At 39.0% G+C, this 20,784-nt stretch overlaps 1 long non-coding RNA gene across 1 annotated transcript; it reads right to left on the bottom strand.

Moving 5' to 3' along the window:
* Positions 1 to 1,342: 1,342 nt before the first annotated feature.
* LOC126587272 (uncharacterized) lies at positions 1,343 to 10,010 on the bottom strand. Its single transcript, XR_007611018.1, has 2 exons — positions 9,727 to 10,010; positions 1,343 to 1,523 (listed from the first exon to the last, which is right to left on the bottom strand). It is a non-coding gene; the product is annotated as an uncharacterized LOC126587272 (long non-coding RNA).
* Between the last annotated feature and the right edge of the window lie 10,774 nt (positions 10,011 to 20,784).

Below are 20,784 nucleotides of genomic sequence, written 5' to 3' on the forward strand. Positions count from 1 at the left end.
TAAAGTTTTATTTGTATTGTACCCATAATTTTTTATTTATTTGTACCCATTTTTATTTTTGCTAAATGTTCCCATTTTGAAGAATGTACCCATGTTTTGATACAATAATTTTTTGGTTATTTTTTTATGAATGTACCCATGTTTACACACACACACACAATAGTATATTTATATTTTAATATTTTTAATCCCACAAATTATGTTTTTTATTTAAAATCTCATTAATATAAACAACTATAAATTTTAATTTTTAATTTAAAAAATATAGTAACGTACATAGAAATAAATTATCAATTAATTTTAGGGACTTGGATCAAAAATTGAAAACCAACAAAGTTTCAATCAAAGATTGTTCATAATTAGGGACCGCATCCAAAGTCTCCCGTTATTAAATGTAAACATCGACGTCTACTGTTGCTGCAGGGAATTTTGATTTCTGACTGGGAAGGAATTGACCAACTTTGCGAACCTGAAGGCAGAGACTATCGTTTATGCATTTCCTTAGCCATTAATGCCGGAATAGACATGGTATAAAAACTCCAAGCTTATAGGCCTAAACAATTTTTCACTTTCCTTGATCTTTACATTGTCTGATTGGGAAGGTATGCGTGCAGGTCATGGTACCTTTCAGATATGAAAAATTCATTAAGGAATTAATATATTTTGTGGAATCCAGGGAGGTACCAATGTCTAGGATAGATGATGCTATTGCAAGAATACTGAGAGTGAAGTTTGTTGCTGGTGTTTTCGAACATCCCTTTGCTGATAAATCTTTACAGGACGCAGTTGGTTGCAAGGTAATCTTCTGGGCTCAGCACGTCTTACATTCTCCTTGTTGAAAATTTCACATGCTTTGCCTGTTATCATTTGAAAGTGCGTGATCTGTAAACATCTGACAAAACCAGTTCGAATCAAGTTAGTACTAGTGAATTAGTTTTGCTTAATGATTCTTGTGTGCAGTTGCACAGAGATCTAGCACGTGAAGCAGTTCGCAGGTCATTGGTTCTGTTGAAGAACGGAAAGGACCCAATGAAACCTTTTCTTCCATTAGACAGAAATGCTAAAAGAATACTTGTTACTGGAACTCATGCCGATGATCTTGGAAATCAATGTGGAGGATGGACGGCTACAAAATATGGTAGCAGCGGCCAGATAACAATCGGTATGGAATCATGTCGCTATATCCTTTTTTTTTTTTTTTTTATAATTGAGAGACTAACTGTGATCAGTGTGACTTAAAAGATTAGGATTTCGCTTTTTAAAAAGTTTAAATTCTCAAGTTTCGAACCCAGAATTCTTGAAAGGTTTTTGAAGAATTCTGGCTATTACTACTTTTAACGGATAGTATAATCTTGGCCTTAAATTGATAGATTGTAAATCAGCATTTACATCTCCTCATTGCCTTTATTACCCTAATTTATTAGCACATGTACATGTTTAGGGACAACCATCTTGGAAGCTATTAAGATGGCAGTTGGAGAAGATACAGAAATAATTTACGAGAAATATTCGTCAGCAGACACCTTAACTCCGCCTATGTAATTTTACATGGCCGGTCCCAAGCCCGGATAAAGGAGGAGGGGGAGGGCGTCAGGTAGTCGACAGCCGGCACTCCATGATCACGTCGAATCCTTATGAAAATGAATCCAGAACAAAATCGCGCTAAAGCTAGGGCGTCACCCGTAAGTGGCGCGCTGTGTGGCCCGAGCACAGTGATAAGTGAGCAAGGGTCGCTGTATCTCCATCGGCACCCGGATGCAGTGTTAAATGAGCAAGGGGGCCGTAGAAACTTCTTTTCGAACGACTCCACTCAAAGTTGTTTGGGAGCATATGCTCCTATCAACTTTACACGGGACACACAAAAGAAGTACTTTGATCCTATTAGACGGGGGAGGGTGAAGAAGCTAGGACAGAAGGGTAGAGTTCAAAAGAGCAAAATGCGTTTAGGAACGTGGAATATAGGAACCTTAACGGGAAAATCTATGGAAGTAGTGGAAGTTATGGTGAGGAGAAGGATAAATATTATGTGCCTACAAGAAACTAAGTGGGTTGGTAGTAAGGCAAAGGATCTAGAAAACTCAGGGTTTAAACTTTGGTATTCGGGCACAAATAGAACGAGAAACGGTGTTGGCATCATCGTGGACAAGACCTTGACACAAGATGTTGTAGATGTCAAGAGGGTAGGAGATAGAATCATGGCAATCAAGATTGTAATAGGACAAGAACTTATCAATGTGATTAGTGCGTACGCACCTCAAGTAGGGTTGGATACGAGTTCGAAGGAGAAATTTTGGGAAGACCTTGGAGACTTGGTGCAAGGAATTGCTCAGACGGAGAAGTTATTTATAGGAGGAGATTTAAATGAACACGTGGGCAGGGAGACAGGCAACTATGGAGGTTTTCATGGTGGCCATGGTTTTGGGGAGAGAAACGAGGATGGGGAAGCTATCTTGGATTTTGCAATGGCATATGATCTCTTCTTAGCCAACACCTTCTTTAAGAAGAGAGAAGAACATGTGATCACCTACAAGAGTGGGTCGTCAAAAACACAAATAGATTTTCTTCTAATGAGGAAAGGGGATCGTATAACTTGTAAGGATTGCAAAGTTATACCAGGAGAGAGCGTGGCTAATCAACATCGCTTGTTGTTGATGGATGTACATATCAAAAGAGTGAGACAAAAGAACAAGACTTGGAAGTGCCCAAGGACTAGATGGTGGAATCTAAAAGAAGAAAAACAAGCCATTTTCAAAGAGAAGGTAATCACCCAATGTGTGTGGGATAGAGAGGGGGAAGCTAGCCAAATGTGGGATTCCATGGCTAGTTGTATCCGAAAAGTAGCAAAAGAGGTATTAGGAGAGTCCAAGGGCTTTGCCCCACACCAAAAGGAATCTTGGTGGTGGAATGAGGAGGTACAAACAAAGGTGAAGGCTAAGAAGGAATGTTGTAAAGCCTTATACAAGGAGAGGACCGATGAAAATGGTGAAAGGTATAGAAAAGCGAAGCAAGAGGCGAAGAAAGCTGTCAGAGAAGCTAAGTTAGCGGCTTACGACGATATGTATAAACGACTAGATACCAAAGAAGGAGAGTTGGATATCTATAAACTAGCTAGAGCAAGGGAAAAGAAGACAAGGGACCTAAACCAAGTGAGGTGCATCAAGGATGAGGATGGAAAGGTTCTTGCTACAGAGAACGCGGTTAAAGACAGATGGAGAGGTTATTTTCATAATCTTTTCAATGAAGGACCTGAAATGAGTGCTTCTTTAGGGGAGTTGAGTAACTCAGAAGAGTGTAGAAACTACTCTTTTTATCGTCGAATCAGGAAGGAAGAAGTGGTTGTAGCTTTGAAGAAGATGAAGCATAGACAAGCAATAGGCCCAGACGATATACCAATCGAAGTGTGGAAAGTTTTGGGAGAGACAGGTATAACATGGCTCACTGACCTTTTCAATAGGATTTTGAAAACGAAGAAGATGCCAAATGAGTGGCGAACAAGCACTTTGGTGCCTATCTACAAGAATAAGGGCGACGTACAAAATTGCATGAACTATAGGGGTATTAAGTTAATGAGTCATACAATGAAGCTCTGGGAGAGAGTCATTGAGCATAGATTGAGGCAAGAGACACGGGTTTCGGACAACCAATTCGGGTTCATGCCAGGGCGCTCAACCATGGAGGCAATCTATCTCTTACGAAGATTGATGGAAAGATATAGAGATGGGAAAAAGAATTTACACATGGTCTTTATAGATTTGGAAAAAGCGTATGATAGGGTCCCAAGAGACATTCTTTGGAGGATTTTAGAGAAGAAAGGAGTACGAGTAGCATATATCCAAGCTATAAAGGATATGTATGAAGGAGCAAAGACTGCCGTAAGAACTCATGAAGGACAAACCGAAAGCTTTCCCATAACTGTAGGATTACATCAAGGCTCATCCTTAAGTCCTTACCTTTTTGCGTTGGTAATGGATGAGTTAACAGGACATATTCAAGATGATATTCCTTGGTGTATGCTTTTCGCAGACGATATAGTGTTGATAGATGAAACTCAGGAAGGGGTAAATGCAAAGCTTAACCTTTGGAGAGAAGTGTTGGAATCTAAAGGTCTTCGCCTAAGCCGATCAAAGACAGAATATATGGAGTGCAAGTTCAGTGCAAATGGAGGCCAAAACGAGGTAGGGGTGAGAATCGGAGATCAAGAAATACCAAAGAGCGACAGTTTTCGTTACCTAGGATCTATCTTGCAAAAGAACGGAAAATTAGATGGAGATCTCAACCATAGAATACAAGCTGGATGGATGAAGTGGAAGAGTGCATCTGGTGTGTTGTGTGACCGCCGTATGCCACTGAAGCTCAAGGGAAAATTTTATAGGACGGCAATAAGGCCGGCGATGCTGTATGGCACAGAATGTTGGGCGGTGAAGCATCAACACGTACACAAAATGGGTGTAGCGGAGATGAGGATGCTTCGTTGGATGTGTGGGCACACGAGAAAGGATAAGATTAGGAATGAGGATATCCGGGGTAAAGTAGGAGTAGCCGAAATTGAAGGAAAGATGAGAGAAAATCGATTACGGTGGTTTGAACATGTGCAAAGAAGGCCTACTGACGCTCCGATTAGAAGATGCGACTATGGGACAGAGGTTCAGGGCCGAAGGGGTAGAGGAAGACCTAGGAAAACTTTGGAAGAGACTCTAAGAAAAGACTTAGAGTACTTGGATCTAACGAAAGACATGACACAGGACCGAGCACAATGGCGTTCTAAGATTCATATAGCCGATCCTACTCAGTGACTTGGATTTTCCAAGTCTCCAACCGAGAAGTTTTCCTCACTCGGAAAATTAAGGGAACACTACCCCAATCTACATGCTCCACTCAGAAAGCTTCAACATACAAGCTTCAACAAAAAAAAAAATATTCAAAGAACTTAGCGAAGAAGGCTTTGGTGTATTTAACACAATACGTTGAAATGAAGGAAAACTTATTTATTGATATCCCCGATAAGCTACAAATATGTACATATACATGAGTCAAAATAAACAAACAAGATGGAGCATTCACAAAGGTTGCTTAGGAGAAGTCTCAGCAGTCGGTAGAGCCCCAGAAAGAGAAGGCATCGAAGGGGGATCATTCGGAGCCTCAGTATTGGACAGAACCCTAGAAGGAGGAGGCATCAGAGGTTGATCATTTGGAGCTTCATTACGCGGTACAGCCCCAGAAGACGAAGGCAATAAATGCCTTTGGAACAAACCCACAAATCTCTGATGATCAAGTAAAACCTGACCATCAGTTTCCTTCATCTGGTTAAGCTTCCTCTTCATGTTTGTAGCATAGTCATGTGCGAGTCGGTGCAACTGTTTATTCTCATGCTTGAGCCCTCTAATCTCCTGTTTGAGACTCATCACTTCGGCCGCCAATGATTCAACTTGGCGGGTTCGAGCAAATAGGCGTTGGGCCATATTAGACACAGAACCTGCACACTGAACACTGAGAGCCAGCGAATCCTTAACAGCTAACTCATCAGACCGTTTGGAAAGTAGTTTGTTATCTTTGGGAGTGAGAAGGTTCCTGGCCACCACCGCAGCGGTCATATCATTCTTCATCACGGAATCCCCAACGGTAAGAGGACCAGTAGGGGAGACGAAGGATGGGCGCCATATGTTGTCTGGAGAAGGCGGGGCTGCCTCTTCAACAAGGTTCAAGTCAAAACGACGGTCGGAGGGGCCATACATTTTCAAAGGTGTTGAAGAGAGAAGAAGTCGGACAAATCAAGATCTTAGAAGTGCAAGAATGGAGCTTCTACTGGTGGAGATTCAAGTGTGCTTTGGAACTTAATGCTAGCCCCTATAAAAAGCTGCACTCGACGGAGCTTCAGACATCGAAGAGGCGCCTGCTCAGAAATCGAAGAGGCGTTTGCTTTCTCAAAAGCTGGGCTGCTTAGAGACCACGAGGGTGATCTCATAAATCGAAGAGGTGTTTGCTTTCTCAAAAGTTGGGCTGCTCAAAGACCATGAAAGCCAATCTCAGAAATCGAAGAGGCGCTCACTTTCTCAAAAGCTGGGCTTCTCAGAGACCACGAGGGCCGATCTCAGAAATCGAAGAGGCACCTACTTTTCCAGCCTTGTCAGCACCTGTCACACGCACACTCAGCTTTGCGGAAATTATGGGTATTCTGTCGAAGACTTCTGGGGAAGTAGAAAACACATGAATCTTACTGTCCAATCACCCACTTCCCACACGCAACAATAGCTCATGGGTACCACAGATAACTTTGCCAAAGTTCTCTGCCAAAGTTGAGCACGTGAAGCTTGCAGCTCCCACAACATCGCTCTGACCAAGAAGGGTAAAATAATAGCAAAGAAACAGCACTAACAAAGTTTAGACCCATAAATTTTGAAGGTCTAGCTACCATATTATTACCCACAAGGGTAAAGGAACAGTACCACTGCTGGATAATTGGAAAGTCCCTGTGTGTCAACCTCTGTGCCTTATGGCAAGGTAGACTAGCAAACATGCCCAACCTTTACTCACATTTTCGAGAAAACACTCCCAATAAGATTGCTTGCTCCAAAATCGAAGAGGCACCGTCCTCCGAATCTCGAGAGCCAGACTCCCAACATGACTACTTTCTCAAAAATCGAAGAGAGGGTAAATGAACAGTACCATTGCTGGATAATTGGAAAGTCCCTGTATGTCAACCTCTGTGCTTCGTGGCAAGGTAGACTAGCAAACATGCCCAACCTTTACTCACATTCGAGAAAACACTTCCAACAAGATTGCTTGCTCCAAAATCGAAAAGGCACCGCCCTCCGAATCTCGAGAGCCAGACTCCCAACATGATTACTTTCTCAAAAATCGAAGAGACACTGCTCCCCGAATCTCGAGAGCCAGACCCCCAGCATGATTGCTTTCTCAAAAATCGAAGAGGCATCGTTCTCCGAATCAATCAAAGAGGCGCTCGCTTTCTCAAAAGCTGGGCTGCTCAGAGATCACGAGGGCCGATCTCAGAAATCGAAGAGGCACCTACTTTTCTAGCCTTGTCAGCACCTGTCACACGCACACTCAGCTTTGCGGAAATTATGGGCATTCTGTCGAAAACTTCTGGTGAAGTTGAAAACACATGAATCTTACTGTTCAATCACCCATTTCCCACACGCAACAATAGCTCATGGGTACCACAGATAACTTTGCCAAAGTCTCTGCCAAAGTTGAGCACGTGAAGCTTGCAGCTCCCACTATATCGCTCTGACCAAGAAAGGTAAAAGAATAGCAAAGAAATAGCACTAACAAAGTTTAGACACATAAATTTTGAAGGTCTAGCTACCATATTATTACCCACAAGGGTAAAGGAACAGTACCACTGCTGGATAATTGGAAAGTCCCTGTGTGTCAACCTCCGTGCTTCGTGGCAAGGTAGACTAGCAAACATGCCGAACCTTTACTCACATCCGAGAAAACACTCCCAACAAGATTGCTTACTCCAAAATCGAAGAGGCACCGCCCTCCGAATCTCGAGAGCCAGACTCCCAACATGATTACTTTCTCAAAAATCGAAGAGACACTGCTCCCCGAATCTCGAGAGCCAGACCCCCAGCATGATTGCTTTCTCAAAAATCGAAGAAGCATCGTTCTCCGAATCTCGAGAGCCAGATACCACATGCCACTTTTTCAAAGTGCTCTAACAGAGTTAAAACATGTGAAGCTGGCAGCTCCCACTACCGTGCTATGACCAAGCAGGGTAAAGGAATAGCATTACTACTTGTTGTTAGGGAGACTCCTATATATATCGACCTCCATCCCCAACGAACAGGCATACCTGCAAAAATGCTTAACCCTTCCTCATATCTGAGAGGGCACTCCCAACGAAGCCTTTCGAAATATTCAGCTTTCTTTCCCCCTGATAATACCTCTGCAAACAAGCTATACTAGAGCAAGAATATCTCATATCATCAGGGTTAAAAGCAAGAGTATCCCATATCATGCTTTTTCCCTGTCTTTTCCTTTGGCCTTGTTTTTACCTGCAAGACAAGGAGAAAGAGAGCAATCAGTCAGCACTTGAAATCAAGCTCCCAATCAGGAACTGACTGCCTGGAACCCCTTACCTGATTACTTACCTGGCATTTCTCTCGAGTACTCATCTTCAACATCTTATGTTTCCAGGGAAGATACCGCATCTGCTTGAGGAACAGATAGGGCAAGTGCGAAGGATACAAGGAAGCATGTGGAGACAAGCGTAACAGCACACGTGCCTATACATCCATTACTCTGTCAAAAGCAAAAGTATCCCATATCAGCAGGGTCGAACGTACTCTAGATTTGATGGACTTGTTTTGACCCTCAAATTCTTCAGTCGGCCTTATACTCTAGAGGAAACCAGAAAACCCTCCAGCTCAGTTCAAGAATAAGCCTGTGGAAAGCTACTTCTTCAAAAGCAAAAGTATCCTATATCATCTCTTCTCATTTTTCTTCTCTTTATCCTTCATGCTGCTGCAAGATGGGGAGAAGGTGAACAATCAGCCGGAGCTCTGATTGCTTACCTTGTCTGTCACCTCTTTCAGCAGATCCCCTAGCTCGATGACTTGGGGGACTCCTACTACATGGTTTGTATCGCGCTTGACTAAGCCTGAAACTACAAGTAAGCTTCAAGTGAAATTGATACATTACCTTGTGCATCTCCACCAATTAAAGATACCACCCCTGGATGGAGGAAGAGTACTTCCAGAGAAGCTGCCACATCTACCTATGAGACAGATAAGGCAAGTCAAGATGATACCACACTCCGATACTTAGAAGTTTCGTGATTACGAGATCATTCTCCCACAATATTTCCTAATGTCATTTGTACTCTAATGTCATTTGTACTCTAATGTCATTTGTACTAAATCATTCACTTGTACTCACTAAAGGAGAGCTTAAACCTATGTACTTGTGTAAACCCTTCACAATTAATGAGAACTCTTCTATTCCGTGGACGTAGCCAATCTGGGTGAACCACGTACATCTTGTGTTTGCTTTCCTATCTCTATCCATTTATATACTTATCCACACTAATGACCGGAGCAATCTAGCGAAGATCACAAAAAGCGACCGTTTTCGTTACCTAAGATCTATCTTGCAAGAGAACGGAGAATTAGATGGAGATCTCAACTATAGAATACGAGCTGGATGGATGAAGTGTAAGAGTGCATCCGGCGTGTTGTGTGACCGTCGTAGGCCACTGAAGCTCAAGGGAAAATTTTATAGGACGGCAATAAGGCCAGCGATGTTGTATGGCACAGAATGTTGGGCGGTGAAACATCAACACGTACACAAAATGGGTGTAGCGGAGATGAGGATGCTTCGTGGGATGTGTGGGCACACGAGAAAGGATAAGATTGAGAATGAGGATATCCGAGGTAAAGTAGGAGTAGCCGAAATTGAAGGAAAGATGAGAGAAAATCGGTTCCGGTGATTTGGACATGTGCAAAGAAGGCCGACTGACGCTCCGGTTCGAAGATGTGACTACGGGACAGAGGTTCAGGGCCGAAGGGGTAGAGGAAGACCTAGGAAAACTTTGGAAGAGACTCTAAGAAAAGGCTTAGAGTACTTGGATCTAACGGATGACATGACACAAAACCGAGCGCAATGGCGTTCTAGGATTCATATAGCCGACCCCACTTAGTGGGAAAAGGCTTTGTTGTTGTTGTTGTTGTTGTTGTTGTTGTTGTTGTATTCGTCAGCAGACACCTTAGCGCGTCAAGATATCTCTTTTGCGATTGTGGTTGTTGGTGAAGCTCCGTATGCATAAGGCAGGGGTTACAGTTCAGAGCTTGTGATCCCGTTCAATGGAACTGATGTCATAAGCTCGACTGCTGACAGAATTCCCGTCTTGGCGATTCTGATTTCTGGAAGACCCTTAGTTTTAGAGCCCTGGCTCTTGGAAAAGATGGATGCTCTTGTTGCTGCTTGGCTTCCTGGTACTGAAGGAGAGGGAATTGTAGATGCAATCTTTGGAGATTTTGACTTCGAGGGTAGACTCCCGGTGACATAGTTTAAAAGGGTTGAACAACTGCCTATGCATGCTGCAGACCCTTTATATCCTCTTGGCTTTGGGATGACATACAATAAGGTGTAATCTTTGCACCAAAGAATTTGAAGATAATGCTGTTTTATTGTTTGAATCTGAGTTTATTGCACCGGTTTTTGCCTAACATTTATTCATGAATGCACCCTCTTTTATGCCAATGTCTTCGTATCACCGAGGAAATTTTTGCTTGGACCGTTATGCGGTTAGACTTGTAGGGCAGTCCAATCAAAAGATGTCATATTGATACGATAGTGAGATTGATCTGATATCCTGCTGACTTGGCATCTCAGCTTCATACAAGTTTTATATTTTTTTGGGAGGAAACGACCACGATAAAATGAAATACTTTTTAATTTACCTTTTTTCTCTTTAATTTATTTACACATTTCATAATTTCCATTATGTGCTTTTTTTCTCTTTGATTCTTTCCGCATTCTCATAATTTACCTTACACAAACCTCTTGAGAGTTGGCATCAAGCTTCCAACTTGTAATCGAGCCTATAGTTCAGGGGTTTCAACTGGCTTATTGCAATTTATAAGGAAATTTGTAGACATATGAAATTTTGATGAAATAAATGTTTATCAGCACATTAAAGGTTCGACATGCCAAGACTTATGTGGTATGTGTCATGTGTGTCTCACAAATCGTACACATGGCATGTGACTCATCAAAATTTGACGAGTCATCAAGAGGGATATGTGTCAATACTTGGCGGAAAGTAATTAAGAAATTATTTGATTTTAATTTAATTAACCAAATTAATAAATTTAAATTTAAAACAAAAGAAAATACCAAATTGGGGAAGATTGATATATGATTTTTATTTGATTAATTCAAATATTAATAGATGGAGTCAAATCATGATCCAAGTCACAAATTAAGTCTTGACTCTTTCATCAATTAATCAAGTCCACAATCAAGGCCAAAGTCGTAGGTAAGACTTGGAGAGCCTATAAATACGAGGCTCCAAGACAAAGAAAGGGGTCAAAAATTCATTCTCACGCCCAGACGCTCAAACTTTCAAGCCTTAAACAATCTTGAACACTCAAAAGACTCAGAAAGCTCTATGCGTTCTTCGTCACACCCTTGAGAATCATCAAGCACAACTATACATGCCAGTTTTTCTATCGCCACTAGCCAAAACCTTGCGACATCTGTTCATCCAATATCAAGTCATTGCGAGTCTCATACCAACATTTCCTACACAAAAACTTTGCATCCCGAAGATCAAATTTGTAATCAGATAGGGGTGTGCTATCCACACACCCCAAATTACTTCTCACACACCCATTGTTAATTTCTGTCCGTTGATCTTCTTTAATTCATTCAATCTTTAATTCATTCAATCCAACGGCCGAAAATTAAAAGGGTGTGTGAGAAGTAAAATGGGGTGTGTGGATATCACACCCCATCAGATATTGTAACGCTAAACAATCATTAATACAAATATTATTGTGTACATGTGTTCTATTTGATTTGCCACAGGAAATTCGCGTTTACAACTCATTACAGGGCATTTCATGTATTTATCCACACGACATAATGTAATAATTCGTTTGCCTAACGAGAAGGTTTGGTCCGGTCAAAATTTTTCAAGAAAACAAGGAGTTGCACCTCCAAAATATGCATCGAACATTGTTAGGTACTTAAGCCCAAGGGAAGAGCCCAACCCAAAAGACTAGTCCAATAGCTGGGAGGACCCTTTGCACTTAAGTACCACTACACAATTTCTTATGTAGCCGATGTGGGATCATAACATTACACCACCCTTTGGAAGACCCAATGCCCACGAAGGCACCAGTTGCCAAGTCCCTTGGGAACCCATACTCTCAAGGTGGCACCACTCGTCAAGTTCCGCAGCGTCGGGAACCTAGGCTCTGATACCAATGTTAGGTACTCAAGCCCAAGGGAAGAGCCCAACCCAAAAGACTAGTCCAATAGCTGGGAGGACCCCTTGACTACACAATTTCTTATGTAGCCGATGTGGGATCAAAACAAACACGGAGTAATTCTACTTTACAAGCTAGATGCAACTTTGGGCAATGACAGAAACGCCCCTACAGCATATATTACTGCATGTTAAGTTTCAGACACATTAGCGTACACTGCCGGACGAAAATTTGATGTACAGTGAAACTCTTGCCATAGAACTATTGGATTAGTGTGAAGCTTCCAAAAACTCTGTTAATATAGGGTTCTTAGTAAACCCTCCCAAGGCATATGTGTAGTATCCCATTTGAAAATCAGCAATTTATGGCAATACGACCTGAAAAAATATTGATTCCATTTTTGTAAGGTATCGATCATATTAACCAAAGTTGAAAAGAGAAATAGTGAATTACTTTCAAGGGTAACGTCTTCTTTTAGATCTGGTACGATGGGGGAGAATCCGGAAAACCACGACAATATTATTGATGACGACTTGTATGATTATTAATAGCTTCAAACCTGGAAACTCAAAACCCCCAATTTTTTTTCACACATAATTTTTAGCTATACAAAGACAAGTTGGCATTTTTATTTGGTTTCTGAAAACTAAGCTAAAGAGCTCGTAATAAAACAAGTTGGTGCCTTTTACTGTTATAAATTTTGTCTCATTCCCTAATTATTTTTGGTTTCGCCACTGCTTGTAGTCTTGATTTAAATTTAGACAGTTTTACTTTGATAATCCTCCTTGTTCAGTTAATTTTGTTCATGAAAATCGACTTGATTTGTCCCAGTGGATTTATTATTGAATAGTTTTATTTGAGCTTAGCTTTTAGTCCCCTTTTTAAAAAAAAAAAATGATTTAGGACTCGTTTGGAAATGCTTTTAAACTAACTGAAAGCGGTTTTGGTGAATATATTTTTTGAACCAATCCTTAATAAAAACGCAAGTAAATTCTGAAAAAAATAACTTAAAGTGCTTCCTGGAAGAAGCATATAACCGGTGTTTCTTTTATGAAATACTTTAAATGCTTTACAAACTCAATATTTTCTCAAAAAGTGTTTTAGGTCATTTTAAAAATATTTTCAAATTAGCGTTTAGTCAAATTCAAAAGTGTTTACTTTGGTGCCACTGTGATTAAGATGTCTGAAAGAAACCCACCAAACTTCACCTTTCAAAACAAATAATCTCATGTCAAAGCAAAAAACAGAAGAAAACAAAAAACCAAATTCCACATCAAAAAACTAATATTAAAAAACTGAGTACATTAGTTTTCGGCATAGAACATAACAAACAGCAGTTGTACTGTTGTAGCCTAGTTTTACAGACAGAGAACGGGCATCGAAACCTTTATTGTCGGCCTGCAAAGCTCTGAGACGATATCTTCCAATTTTCTGATCAATGGAAAATGATACGATCGACGTGGAAGAAGTGAGCGACAATGAAAGTCCTGAACGTGTTTATCATGTAACCGCATAACTGCACTAGCCACTGGGTTAGCCAATAGTTTTTAATTTTTGGTCTCCTTTCTTGTTCGCCAATAGTTTTGAAGCAGGAATACCAGCCACCTCTGCAGTAATGGGTGGAATGACACGCTTCTCCTTGGCTTAGAGATTAAAAATACAGACGCAATTTTTCATCTAAAATTTGGCATCCCAGATAAACCAATACAGAAGCTTTAAGATATGCAAATTCCCCACCTCCCCCCCCCCCCCCCCCCCCCCGAGATAAAGAAACATCGGCCATCTCCAAAGTAGCACCAGCCACCACGTTTTGCCTAAAAAAGAAGGCAAAAATACTAGGGACAACCTTACTAAATACAAAATAATTCACAAATCAAGGTCGTTTTATGTCGTATTAAGTACTAAATCTCGGACTCAAACGTGTGGTGATGTACATGTGATCCAATATCCTAGTTGATACAGTGACGAGTTTTTACCCAAACATCCAGTGTTTGAAACTCCATCCTTCTCCTGAATTAGGGTTTTTATCATAAATTGTCCCTGAAATTGACATTCACTCTCAAAATGGTCATTGAAATTGAAAATCAATCAATGTAGTCCCTAAAAATAGGTGTCTCACATCAATGTGGTCCTTCCATCACAATTCTGTTAAAAATTCCGTTAAATGTTGATGTGGCACATAAATCCTTTTTTCTCACAAATGGTCCCTGAAATTGAAAATCGATCAATGTAGTCCCGCAATCAAGTTTCCCAAATCAATGTAGACATTCCGTCACAATTCTGTCAAAAATTTTGTTATGTGCTAATGTGACACATAAATGGATCACACAAGTCTAATTAAATTAAAAAAAATTACAAAAGGTTTAATAATTTAATAGTTAAACAAAAAGTTGTCAGCCTAAAAACCCAGTCCTGCAATCACCTCCAATCCTAGTTCACATTCCTCTACCTCCTTCACGGTCTATTCTCTAAAAAAAGGTATCTCAATACACCCACCTTTATAGACTTCGACACCCTTTACCAAATTGAACCTAGATCGAGATCACCTTTGGTGACGGCTTGGCTAATTCGCAACGACTTCTGGGACATCAACCTTAACATTTAGGCAATCAACATCCTCACAACCTTAATCTTGGAGAGCTTGTTCAGCGCTTCCTTGGTGGTCTAGTGAGTCAAAAAACGGTGAGGTCTACCTTGAGATAATGAGGTTAAAACAAAAATGTGTCTATTGTTGGTTGAAAACTATTTCCAAAACCCCTCCTAGGCCTTGGTTAAACCTTGTGCTTTGAGAATTTATGGAAGAGATTTCTCTTCGGTGTAAGTCCTTTCTAGATTAATTGTTAAACCCATATCAGCACATAACAAAAAAATTTGCAAAATTGTGGCAGAAGGATCATATTGATTTGCGACAACTATTTTCAAGGACAACATTCATCGATTTTCAATTTCAGGGACCATCTTGATGGTGTAAGTCAATTTCAAGGACCATTTGTGATAAAAACTCGTAAATCTTGTGGGCTCATTTATGTGTCACATCATCACTTTATGAAAATTTTAACAAAATTGTAACAGAAGAACCATATTGATTTGCGACACCTATTTTCAGGGACTACATTGATTGATTTTTAATTTTAAGAACCATCTTGATGGTGAAGACCAATTTCAGGGATCATTTGTGATAAAAAACCCCCCTAAATTATTGTAATAGTTTTGAGAGAAATGCTAAAATGACTCACCTCCAAAGTGATTCTCAAAGGACTCTCCACCCACGTAGAGTTGCAGTTCCCCAATTAATTCTCCACCCATTACCAAATTTTCTAGGTCTTACATGGGGAAGTGCAACTCCACGTGGGTGGAGAGTCTTTTGAGAATCGCCTTCCTTAATAATAATAAATTTAAAAAAAAATTGTGGTGATGACTTTGAATACATAAAAGTGTGCATCGAGGAGGTTGAGTTCATTGAATATTGACCAACTCTAGAAGTGTATGATAAAAGATTACCTACTTGCAAATCGAATCAAGTTATGGATGTAACTAGTATTTGACATGAGGATTCATTGTCTATCTCATGTTAAACAATTCACGAAATTTTATGTTAATGATCAAAACTGTTCATATTATTAAGAGAGACTTTGGATACGGTCCTTAGTTACGAATATTTTTTAATTGAAACCTTGTTGGTTTTTAATTTTTGAATGATGAGGTCCCTGAAATTAATGTGATAATTTATTTCTATGTACGTTACTATATTTTTTAAATTAAAAATTAGAAATTTTAGTTGTTTATATAAACGAGATTTTAAATAAAAAAAACCATAATTTGTGGGATTAAAAATATTAAAATATAAATATACTAGTGTGTGTGTGTACATGGGTACATTACTCAAAATTAACCAAAACATTCTATCAAAACATGGGGTACATTCTTCAAAATCACAAAAAAAAAAAAAAGATATTAGGCTTAATAACATTATTAAATTTCTTCGATTAAACTTGACATAGATACATTTTAAAATCAAAGAAAAAAGAATGTACCCATATAAGTTTAAAAATGGATTAGAAAAAATTTGAATAGATTTTATATATAAAAAAAACGGGTACATTTTACGTATAACAAATTGGTATATTTAAGAATGAGTACATTTTAAGATTAAAACTTTTTACATGAATGGGTACATATAATTAGCATGGGTACATTTAGCAAAATAAAAAGTACAAATAAAAAAAAGTATATGGGTACAAATACAAATAAACTTTTAAAAATATGGGCACAAAAAGAAATTAATATATGGGTACAAATTAAAATTGAAAAGAAAATAGGTACAAGTTAAAAAAGAATTACAAATTAAAAATGGGTACAAACTAAAAGTAAAAATATATGATAAAAAATTTAGTCATAAATATAAATATACTAATTGTAACATTTTTAACATTAAATGAATATATTTAGAAAAAAAAATATTTTATTATTGAAATAATTAATGATGTTATTAATACCCAAGGACCTTGATCAAAAATTGAAAAAGAATAGGATTTTAATCAATGAAGTAGCAAAATGAAGGATGAGAATCTAATTTTTCCTATTATTATTCACTTGTAAAGATTATCTGTGCAAAAAATTAATGAAATGAGATCGTTTAGTAATTGATTTGTGAAAAAAAAATAGCCGAATAAGGTAAAGCATTATGAATCTCTATCTATCTACCATATTTAATTGATTAAATGACCTTATTTTTAATTAATATTTTTTCAAAATTTACAATGTAATTTAATAATATAAATGATTCACTTTTATAAATCAGTCACCAGGAATATTGAAGAGCCGCGCATGATCATCATTAAGAAAAAGTTAAATAAAGGCGTTTGGGTTTTGATTACCCCCACCCAACAATTTGCTTTACTTTTGAGCCTTTTGAGCCTTTGAGGCACGATTCCTCATAAAAAAAACACCTCGAATAAAGGCTATTAGGTTTTATGCCTTTGCGGGTCAGCTGTTTCCGAATGCATGTTCCCCTCCTCATTTCTTCTACCTTATTTTTTGGCACGTGTCTTTACACCGAAAGAACATTGACACTGTTAATTTTTATTAAACTAAATGAAGTGTTTGTTGATAATTAAATTATTACTTAATGTTGATTAACGTGCTTATTTTTTATTGGTGACACATCATTTAGTTTGCAAAAAAATTTGATCTAGCTTAAAAACAAAATAAAAACTCCTTCTTGTCTTCTAACTTAGTTCGCCAACACAACCGCCTTCACGATACCACCAAAAAACACCTTCGTTCTTTGTAACCCCTACTCAACGTATCATCACACATCTCGGAAAGGCAACATCGTTAAATCTAAATGATGTCGTCAAACATCATTGGACCTTCAACCAATATCCTAAATTTATGCAATGATGATTCAGAAGGAATGGATGGCATTAGATTGGATTTGATGATTTAGAAGGATTGGATGGCATTAGTTGAAGGAATGAAATTAGAATTCCAGATTATGCAATGATGATTCAGAAGGATTGGATGGCATTAGATTGGATTTGAAATTGCAATTGATCGCATAATCTTTGTTTATGTGGATTGAGGCGTTGCGAACCACTTGTATACTCATAAAACCAAAACATGCTTTTCTAAGAAGATCAGAATCGGAACGGTAAAGAGTGGATTTCTACCACAACAAGATCATGGCAGCAACGCGCCCACGAAGTTTGGGGGATTGGCTAAGTTAGTTTATTTGAAATGAGTGAATGTTTATATCTTAATTGGGAAATTTAGAAAAATAACCAAATTTTGGAATTATGTAGAATTATAGCCACTATTTTAAGTTTATGATAATCACAACCAAAAGTTGATATGAAAGTACTAAAATACCTTTAAAACAAGATTTTCCAAAAGGGATGTGATATTCACACCCCTTTTTACTTCTAACATATCTTTCTAATTTTTAGCTGTCAGATCAGATGAATTGAAGAAGATCAAAGAAAAAAAATTAACAAGAGATGTGTAAAAAGTAAAACGGGATGTGTATGTGGATTGTACACTCCTTCAAAAAAAATACCAAAAAGCAAATGTTTCGGTAATTAACTCATTTTTTTTTTTTGTCAAAGAGTAGATATTATTAAAGATAAATTGGAATGTTTACATCCAACACCAAAATATTGAACAACTAGTCCAGCTCAAAGCCAATCCACAAATGTTGCCCCCCTCCCCCATACGCATGGCAAAAGAAGCCACATGATGCGCAGCCTCATTACAGGCATGAGGAGAAAACAAAAACTCAACAGAACACACTTGTTGTCGAAAATGAAGAATATCCCATATAATACCCTCCATTGATGCCTCCGGAACCAAGACACCATTCAACATCTCCACCAAAACCTTCGAATCCGTCTCCAACTGAACACGCTCAAATCCCATTTCCACACTAGCCTTCAAAGCCAATCTCATCGCTTCTGCTTCCACCATCAAACTAGATCCATACAATAAGTCTTCCATACCTCCTGCACATTGAAAAATGCTAGCAAAATCCCTTGCAACCCATCCAATACCACCCTTATTCGTTTGCTTACACCAAGCCCCATCACAATTAACCTTAATAGTTCGGAAATGAGGCTTAATCCACCTCTGCTGCACCACATCCATACGAACATGCTACCTACACCTTCACAGATTAGTAACCTTTTGACTCTCCATTATCTCCCACCAATGCAGATGCAATAGATCCAATACAGCACGCTGGTCACACGTTGCCTTTTCGAATACTACACTATTACGACATTTCCATGTCTTCTATAGTCCACATACTACCCATCGTACCAACTGGTCCGACTCATTCTTCTCACCATATCTAGTGCATAAACCCTTCCTACATTGCATAAAATCAGCACCCTCCACCGTCCTTATATCCAACTGCAACGGAGAACCGAACCAAAGCACACGTGCAAACGAACATCGAAAAAACAAATGAACTAGTGTTTCCTCCTCCTTTTCACATAAAGGACAACAAGTCTCTAGTTGAATACCCCATCTCCTTAAGTTAGAGCGAACTGCTAAGACATTTCGACATCCCTTCCAAATAAAATGAAACAGCTTAGGTGGAATCCTCAAACGCCATACTTCCTTCCATGTAACATCCTGAGTAGTATCACTGCTTGATTGACCAATACCCTTACGCCCAAGCTCCCCATTCATAGACATTTCTTAAGCAACTAAATACCCAAACTTCACCAAGTAAATCCCATTCTGAGTATAATGCCAAATAAGACGGTTATCACAACTAAAATGACTTAGCGGCATATATAAAATCAGTCAAGCCTCATCTGAATTAAAACACCGTTTCACCAGCTCCATCCTCCATTTCCCCCCTTAAGCCACAAACTCCGAAACCATTGTAGGCATGTCAACATGTCTTGATAAAGGCTTAAACGTTCTCAGAGTAGGTAACCAAGGATCCGATAACACCTTAACGCTTCTGCAATCCACAACTCTCCACCTAAGACTAGCTTTTAAAACATTCCTACCTTGTAATATGCCCTTCCATCCCCACAATGTTCCTCTACCCACTGTCGCATCCAAAAAAGTAGAAGAAGGAAAATACTTCTCTTTCAACACTTTAGTAAGTAAAGAATCCAGTTTACAGATTATCCTCCAACCCACCTTAGCAAGCATTGCCACATTAAACGCAATGATTTCCTTGAACCCTAACCCCCCTCCCAATGACTTCTTTTTAGCTACTTTATTCCATGCCATCCAATGAATACCCTTCTTGGTCTTCTGGTCTCTTCACCAAAACCGAGCAATGACCATCTCAATTTCCTTTTCCAACTAAATTGGTAATTGAAAACACGACATTGTATAATTAGGCAAAGCCGCCACCACGCTCTTAATTAAGACCTCCTTCCCAGCTATAGACAAAAATTGCTCAACCTACCCATTTATTATGTCGTCTAATCTATTTTGAGCATCTTCAAACACTTTCTTCTTTGATGCCCCAAAATTTGCTTGAATACCCAAGTACTTCCCAAAGCCTTCCTGATGGCAAATACCTAACTCCTGTGATAACATACTCTTCAAACGATGGGAACATCCCTTACTAAAATGCACTGAGCTCTTATCCATATTAACAAATTGTCCCGACCTTCCAGTGTAATAATGGGCAACTGTTTGACATTTCGTACCTCAACCTCTGTGGCCCGACAGAACAAAACCGAATCATCCGCAAAGAAAACATGAGAAATGGGTTCGGCACTAGGGTTAACAGTTATCCCATTAATACGATCAACCTGTTCTTCATGAAAAAGTAATGACAAAAAAGCCTCCGCACAAATAAGAAACAAAAAGGGCGACAAATGACCCCCTTGTCTAAGGCCACTACTCAGTTTAATGAATCCATTGGGTTGACCATTAATAACCACACTATAAGATACAGTTTGCACACATTCCATAATCCACTGACAAAATAAATAATCGAAACCCAATTTATGTAACATGGCATTCAAAAACGGCCACTCCACCCTATCATAGGCTTTTGCCATATCCAGCTTGAGCGCCATATAATTAATATCCTCATCAGAACCACTCCTCATAGAATATTATAACTCATGAACAACCAATATATTATCAGAAATTTACCGACCAGCTACAAACGCCGATTGATTCTGACTTATCACATTGGGGAGAACTAGCTTTAACCGATTAGTAAGGACTTTAGAAATAATCTTATACACCATATTGCAGAAAGAAATCGGTCTAAACTGAGCCATCTTCGTTGGATTATCCACTTTAGGAATGAGTACAATATTAGTATGATTCAACTCACATATCATCC

The sequence above is a fragment of the Malus sylvestris genome, chromosome 2 (genome assembly GCF_916048215.2).
Source record: "Malus sylvestris chromosome 2, drMalSylv7.2, whole genome shotgun sequence".
NCBI lineage: Eukaryota > Viridiplantae > Streptophyta > Magnoliopsida > Rosales > Rosaceae > Malus > Malus sylvestris.